The sequence below is a fragment of the Dryas octopetala genome, chromosome 3, assembly GCF_963921425.1.
Source record: "Dryas octopetala chromosome 3, drDryOcto1.1, whole genome shotgun sequence".
In the NCBI taxonomy this organism is placed as follows: domain Eukaryota; kingdom Viridiplantae; phylum Streptophyta; class Magnoliopsida; order Rosales; family Rosaceae; genus Dryas; species Dryas octopetala.
In genome coordinates, this window is record NC_141368.1 from 21,760,755 (window position 1) to 21,768,971 (window position 8,217).

Consider the following 8,217-nt stretch of genomic DNA (forward strand, 5'->3'; position numbering starts at 1 on the left):
ACATCGGTATTAGTTCTCATAAATGATATCTGATATGTGAATTATATATGTGTTTGAAATATGAAACTGGTATTCATATTCTCATAGATATCGTTATTTTTATAAGAATTGATATCGTATATGTGAATTATATGTTTTAAGAGTATGGAAGTGGTATAAATATTTTCATAAATATCGATATTGGTGATAAAAAATGATATCGTATATTTGAATTATATGTTTTAAAAGTATGAAACTGGTATAAATATTTCCATAGATATCGGTATTGGTGATAAAAACGGATATCGTAGACATCTATTATATGTGTTTTTATTGTCGAACTGATTATGAAGCCAAGATTGGTATCAGCTTATTTTCCCAAAATAGATATCTATTCTCTATACCATTTCAGTTTTTATATTAGAATTGATCTAATATATTTCGAAATTAGGGATATGTGACACCTGTTTTGATATCGAATTTATTTTCAAAAAACTGATATAATGTTAACACCATTGAACCATCCAATGCATATTTATTTAGTGGCCAATTTTACCTGCACAGATAAGCTAAACTGATTCATTTCATTCAACAATCCATTCCGTTCATCAAATGTCATATATTTCAAAGGATCCAAAAGTTGTCATATCACAAAAATTAGGGGGACATCTCATCATCTCTAACTACCCCTTCCTTCAAATATGTCTAAGCTAGCTAGGCTAGGCATCACTTAAAACTACCTTTTACAAAAACTATTAGGCAGTAGGCTAGGCATGCATTTTCTCAAAAAACTAGGCAGTAGGCATGCAATTCCCCATTCCCCTTTACAAAATATGGGCATGGCAGCATTTAAATTAATTGATCTAAGTTCTATAATATCCACAAAATGGCACATCCTGCCATCACCACATATACCTAAGCCTACACATAATTCAAGTTAACAAAGTCACCCCATTCTTCTCGAACATCATCAATTTGGTCTTTGGTCTAACTGCATCGCTTGATCTTCGATTTGCTCCACTGAAAACACAAAGGAAAATTGCATTAGCTCAATAGTAAGGTAGCTTAAAGCTTGCTCATACTTAAATAATAGGGTTTAGGGTTTAGGGTAATGTAGGTAGAAGCCTTACCAACATTGAGCGATAGCCCCAGCTGGGTTGGCCTCAGACTTTGGTAAAATCCTCTCCAATATTCCAGACCATCCCCAAGGTCGCCTGGCTGCCCAAGCTCAGTGGAGAAAAATGACCTCCCGACAATAGTGTACCTGTGCAAGAAAATGCAAAATTCAAACAATAGTGAGAAAACCAAATCATAAAAATTTAAAACAAAAAACTACACATTTTTAACAAATAGAGACATTACTTTTCAGATGGTGTGGCCCTAAGAACAACATCAAGAACTTGTATAGCCTCTTGAGGCATTTCGAGGTGTCGTAAGAACTGTTGTAGTTGATAAATGTCAGGCTTATTGGCCAATTTGACAGCCACCTTAAACTCTCTATCCTTCCTGCAGGTTTAAATGAGTAGAGCAAACAAATACAATGAAGTTCAAAACCCAGAAAGAACTATAAAAAAATACGTAAAGAAAAACAAAAAGACAAACAAGCAGTGACACGGTGACACCTCACTGGGAAAATACCTCTTTGAACCTGATGGCCCAGCACGACCATCTTTTTCAGGTAACTTAACCAAAAACTCCTTTGAATCAAATGGCAATGACCCAGTTGTATATAAGCTTTTCCTGCCATCATAGGCCGGCATTCTCTTGCCCAAATGTGACTCAGAGTACATATAAACAATGTTTATCTTCAGTAAACATTTATGCAAGCAGTACAATGTTTATCTTCAGTAATTATGGTCAACATCCAATGCGACCTTTCAAAAAGGGTAGCACTATAATTAGCATGCATGAATAAATGGCAGGCATAAAAAAGGTTCAAGAAAGTCAATTAATCATCTAAACACCCTTACCCAGAATTGTAAGGCACCAAGAAAACACGATTGCTTTTTCCTTGCTGAAAACGAGTTGCCATGTAGGTTGATCAAAGAGTGGACTTATATCAAAGAGTGGTTACATTCAGGCACTGAACTTGTTAGTAAAATACAAGGCTGAAAACAATAAATAAATAACCAAATCTAAATGCCACTTTCAAGCATATTTTTTTAACAGGGGAGGAAAACATAAGCAACATCATTGATGTATTGGTTATGAAAACACACACACACACACAAAATATAGATGACCATAGTCCATAAACAAGTAATTCCATAAAGAAAAAGAAGAAGAAAAAAAAATTCAGAATGAGTAAAAGAAGCTAAGAAAGGTAGTGTACCAGTGACTCGGTGGAAAAGCTGAGTATCAGAATTTGAGATACAATGAGAAGATGGGTGGTTTAGAGCTGCTTTTAAATTGGGTTTCATCCTACAACTCCGAGTAGCACTTTTACCACAAGGAGAAATCTGAATGTGTATGTTTTGAGAGTTCTTTTTCCCTAAAGTATTGACAACACCAAACATCTTCGAAAGTTTCTTGAAAACCTTGTTGCATATTTAATCCCTGCATTAAGTAAACAAAAAATATAATATGTGAGAAATAAAGTTATATCAGCACAATGAACTGATTCATAGGACAACTACCCACTTGAATGAGAACTGTCTGCTACACAAACATAAGAAAAAATAAATCATTAAACATCAAAAATTTTGAATTTGGTTATGTCATTAGATAAAGCACTAGGCTTCTATAATAATTTCTAAGGGCCTCCTTAAGAGAATGTAGAATAAAGTAAAAAGAATTTAGTTATTTCTTTCTCAACATATTGTTTCTTAATTTCTTGGTTGTGGAGACTCCAACCTCAGGGGAGAGGACTATATTCATTACTTCAGATAGATCAAAATTACAAAATATCATATAAAAGAAACCATGTATGTAATAGCATCAGGAAGAAAAATCATAGTTGACCTTTATGCATACTCTCAATGAATTCTTTCAAATCGGGGCTTCAACAAAACCTCAACTCAACATGTAAAGAACCATCTACCTCAAAAATGATTAGGAAATTAGTTGAAAAAAAGGTAACCATATGCTTTAATTACCACACACCAATTCATTTAATCACTTTGATTTGTACAGATTTTTATAGGAGCTTTGATTTTACAGTTGAAACATTGGAGAGGGTTTAAAATTTGTCATACAATTCTTAGAACAAATTATACCAATAAATGCTCCTTCCTTTCCTAAGGTAAAAAGTAAGTAAACTTACAAGTAAAACTGGAAATAGAAATGTGAACTCCCAGAAAAATGAGTTCTTAAACCCTTGGCAAGATTTCCAATAGCTTAGATGCCTTCAACTGCAATAGCTATGTTCACATCTGTTATGAGCTGCGGGAAAAAGATAGGCATTGAGAGAAAGGGATTGTAGAGGATAAAAAAATCATTTATGTGGTAGATCAGCTGTACTGTTACATTGGAAATGCAATTGACAAAGGACAATGTTGAGGTTGGAAGATGAAAATAGTTTGTTCAACTAAACATAAATAAGTACCTTCTTTAACGTCCGACAGATTTCTGTAAAATCACCAGGGGATATTCTTTTAGTTGAAGCAAGCTTGGTTAGCTCTGCAACAGCCTCCTCCTTTCGCTCTGACCACTTTGTAGCTTTCTAGAACACAGTGGCAACAGTAACAGCAATAGGCAGCAGACAAGACAATTAACCTATATAACTTAAAAGGTTATATACAACAATACACAATATGAGATCGTATTTTCTGATGAATAATAACCATGTCATTTTTCCTACTTGAACCCAAGTAAACAACAAAAAAATGGTCTACAGATTGTTACACATACCCGATTACCATCAAGGTCAAATCCTATCCTTGATAAGGAAGAACAACCATATCCTGAGGAAAGCCAAACAGGGAATGTTCAACAATTTAAAAAGGAAAAACCTACCATAAAGAAATAGGTGAAATACGACACAATTTAGAGAGTATAAATAGAGTGAGCAAATAATACATTGGATCCTAACCCATCAGAAGCCCAATACTACCAGCATAAAGCAAGCAATGCAGCAGGGTTATTCCTAACCTGAACAAAAAAAAAAATACATAATACATTTATCTTTTGTTTTTCACTCCTATTTGGTTAGGGGAAGTACGAGACAAACAACAGAACTAGTCATTACTACCCAATTAATTATGCTATTTTGTTTTCATGGGAATTCAACTTGTAGGTCAAACTGGAAAATCATTCACAAATAATTATCTTACTAGCAAAGAATAAGAAATGGATTTACCGCTGGAATCTAGGATGATGAAGTACTTTCTAGCTTAAACACTACATAGCATGGGGTTGATCTTTACCAAACAAATTAGCTCCAAATGCTTTCTATGACATGAACAAATACCAAATTGATTTCATTCTACGTCCATAACAACTTGAGTATATCAATAGATCCATAACAACTTGATTGGTGCTGTAGCATTGGATATTTGAATAATGCTTCAAAAAGTAAAAGCAACCTCATAGGAACATGGGAACTTGCCAAGATGGACCAGTGGAGGATTATTATACTTTGAGTTTACACAATTAACATATGAAAATATCATCCCAGCAATCTAGATCTAACAAGACATTTTATATTAAACAAAATGTAAGCTTACTTGTGAAGACAACAATGCCAACTTTCAGTCTTCAACTTGGCATTGTTCAACTTGTAATAACCATTGTGAATGCTGTCTTCAACTTGGCTTGTTCCCGCTGAACATTGATCAAACAAATACAGGATGCAAGTAATCTCAACAGGAACCACCTCTGTCCTCCCACGCCTAGAGTCATAAACCCTAAAGTAATCTCAAATGTATTAAATAGAAAAATTAACTAATAAAATCACAAACCAAATTGAATCACAAAAATAAAAAACAAATGAAGTATGAAAACCCCAAAGAAAAACCCCAATGTTCCCGGCCGTATCAACAAAACCTAAAAGAAAATAAATAAGAAATTAATAGATGAGTAACCTGAAGCTCAGGGTGACGGCGCTGGTACCGGAGATGATGAACGACACTTTCTTTCCAGGTTATTCGCAGGTACCAGGGCTTCAAATTCTTGCAATATAGATTTGACCTAGGTTTTCAGAAAGAGAGATAAGGATTGCGAAAAGGAGAGATATAGAGGGAAGTAAAGAAACGGTCAAAGAAGAAGAGAAAGAGAGAAGAGAGAGAGAGAGATGGAAGAAATCTAACCCCAGGGATTCGCAGAGAAAAGAGACGAGCTGATATCAGGATGACCTAGGTTTTGCTGAGAGAGATGAGAGGAGTAAGGGCTTGAGTGAGAAACAAAAGAGAGAGATAGAGAGTAGAAGGAGATCGATGAAAGGAGTACCTAGCGATGAAGGAGATCGTCGAGATGAAGGAGGTCGCGATGAAAGAGAGAGTGTGAGTGTGTCTGGATGTGGCTCTATCAGAGTCACAGAAGTGAGTGTAGGTCGTGTTTTGAGTTCTGTTTTAGGCAAAAAAAAAGAAATTTAGTTCTATGAACAGTAGCGCCTTTTTTCTTGGCACTAAGCTTGCGATCAGTTTTTTATTTTAGATATCACTTTTAATGAATAGTTAAGTAAATTGAGAAACTTAAGATATCATATTGAAAAACTTGGTGATTTATAAAATATTATATATATCAGTTTTTGAAAAAAAAACACATAAGCGATATTAAAAACCCTATTATATCGAATACCTTTAAAACTGATATTAATGTAGTGAGATGTATGAGCTTTTTTGTAGTAGTGTAGCTATCACAGTAGAATCACGTCTTATGTATGATGTTGTGCATCAGATTCAAGAAGAGTGCCACCGAGACACTGAACTGGCAGGTCTCATCCTTGCAGTGCAAACTGGGTTGAACACTAAGAAATGGTTTACTCTTCGTGATAACACTTTACTTTACAAGGACAGAATTTTTGTTCCTTCTTCTTCCTTATGGCATCACAAGTTGATGTATGAGTTTCATAATAGTCCATTAGGTGGACATTCTGGCTATCTAAGAACTTTTAAGCGGCTCACTAAAAACTTTATGTGGCCAGGTATAAAGAAAGATGTGAAGTTGTATGTTTCAGAGTGTGATGTTTGTCAACGCCAACACTATGAGGCTATTGTAACGCCCTAGAATTTTCCTATACTTTATTTTGAGCTTATAGAAATTTTACGAGATTTATTTGGAGTCATTACTGACTTTCTGGAATTTATTTATTATTTTTAGAAATTAAGGAAAACTATTTCTAAGTATTCCAGAAATTATTCAACTAGCTTTTCGCCGTTGCAAAAATAGTTTAAGGCCTTAAAATTGAAGTACTCGATAAGACGAATCCAATGGTACTAAGATCATAATTATCCAAGGACCGGATTATTTATAGAGAATTTCGGAAGTTAGATTATAATTTTTTGGAATTAGAAAAATTGAAGAAAATAGGTAAACAAGCACTTTCGAGGACATTTTCAATTGTTTGGAGAAAACGTGTAAAACATTGGAGAAACTAAAAATATGGGGAGATAGTATAGAATGTCACGAACGACATCTTATTCTTAGATTACACTAACGACTATGAGACAATTTCTAGTAAATTTTGAAAGAAATTAGAGAAATGACAAAATTTAAATAGAAAAGAAAATATAAAACAAGGATCACGATCTCGACCCTTGATCAAGTTTAATCCAACGGAGGAGTGCTTGGGAAGAAAATGGAGTGATGGCCAAGTAATGGACACGTGTCACGCCCACAATTTGCCACCCATTTCTCTTTTACTTAGTGTACCCACCAAAGTGCTAAGTAGACCCACCTAGAATTACTAAGTGTACCCACCTTGAAGCCTATAAATAGGAAGCTATTTCTCATTTCCAAATCACACTATCACCTTGAGAGTTTCTCTCTATCTCTCTCTAAAATTCGCCCATTTCTCTTTCCTAAAACTTCCCAACTTATTTCCATCATAATTTCTTCATCCGATGTCCAATTCGAGATCCGTTTTCGACCACGCGATCGTGGCGCTGAGCCCAATCTTTCTAGATGGTTTTTAGGCTAATACTCTACAAAAATTAGGCTTTCAATTTCAAAGGCTAAGGTAAGGCCTTAAACCTAGTCGAAGTTCTGCTGAATTGTTGTAGAATTTTCTCTTGTTAATTAGATTCTTGTTATGTTTAAATTAGAAACCCAAAGTAGTACCGAGGTTTTGCCCGTGGGAAGTCTTCAACCAGGTAACCCAACAACCTAGCTTATTTAAATTACTAATTATTTAAGTTTTAGTTATAGTCAAAACACTGCCCGACTTTTGTTAATTAATCAATCTAATAATGGATTGAGGAAGATATATTAATGCCAAATGATGTGCTGTCTAGGCAATTCCATGATCAAACAGGCGTTGGACACTGAGCTTGATATCCCCCAGTCTCCTATGTACTTATATGGGCACATCGTAGGGCATTAACTTATCAACTTCCAAGACTTTATTAAAATGAACTTGAGTAGAAAAAAAATAGGAGTTCAGGAATTGAGCCGTTACTCGGTTCCTGAACAAAAGAATTTGACATGACTGTCTGCCTCGGGGTGCGGGGTCATGTTAGATCAAAAACCCAGTAAATGCAGAGATTGGTCTTAGTAGACTGGTTTTTGAAATTTTCTGGGAACATGACTGAAATGAAAGGTCATGCTGAAATTCTGTCAAAAATTACTTTTGACTGAATTATTGTCGGACTTGGACTTTCCAGTTACCCAGAGAAGAAGTCAGGACTTTGGTGCTGTTGGACCACATCATCAGGTTAAGCTTGGACTCCAGGTAGGGGGAATCCTCACACCCTGTCTATAGGACTTTTTATTGTGTGTATGTATGATAGTAAATATTGTTGCGTGCAAAAATGCATTGTTTTAATTTGCTTGTCATATCGTATGGATTTTTGTGTGTTAACTGATTAATGATCTGAGACTAAAAGGTTGTATTTTTATAACCTTAGGTTCAATTCCCTAAACTTCCAGAAGAGATTTGTACGGACGAGCTAGTCGAATGTCCGATAGGGAGGCTATCTTATGAGGTACTAATCAGAGATGGCTACTCTCGCTACGGTACCAAACTTTTTCTTGGTAAGCGTAGTTGTTCATTAATGTGTTCGATCATCAGGTAAGTTTCAATTATTGAGTACTCACAAAATGTTTACGAAAGATTGTATGTTCATACTCAAAGATTGTGGA

General features: G+C 35.0%; 3 long non-coding RNA genes across 3 annotated transcripts; all 3 read right to left on the reverse strand.

Annotated features, from left to right (window-relative positions):
- Nucleotides 1-1,826: 1,826 nt before the first annotated feature.
- Nucleotides 1,827-2,529, reverse strand: LOC147291787 (uncharacterized). Its single transcript, XR_015121520.1, has 3 exons — nt 2,312-2,529; nt 1,950-1,993; nt 1,827-1,853 (listed from the first exon to the last, which is right to left on the reverse strand). It is a non-coding gene; the product is annotated as an uncharacterized LOC147291787 (long non-coding RNA).
- A 730-nt stretch (nt 2,530-3,259) lies between these two features.
- On the reverse strand, nt 3,260-3,883 carry LOC147291788 (uncharacterized). The gene is made up of 3 exons (XR_015121011.1): nt 3,829-3,883; nt 3,524-3,693; nt 3,260-3,360 (listed from the first exon to the last, which is right to left on the reverse strand). It is a non-coding gene; the product is annotated as an uncharacterized LOC147291788 (long non-coding RNA).
- A 114-nt stretch (nt 3,884-3,997) lies between these two features.
- Nucleotides 3,998-5,470, reverse strand: LOC147291789 (uncharacterized). Its single transcript, XR_015121447.1, has 3 exons — nt 5,001-5,470; nt 4,644-4,823; nt 3,998-4,068 (listed from the first exon to the last, which is right to left on the reverse strand). It is a non-coding gene; the product is annotated as an uncharacterized LOC147291789 (long non-coding RNA).
- Nucleotides 5,471-8,217: the final 2,747 nt, after the last annotated feature.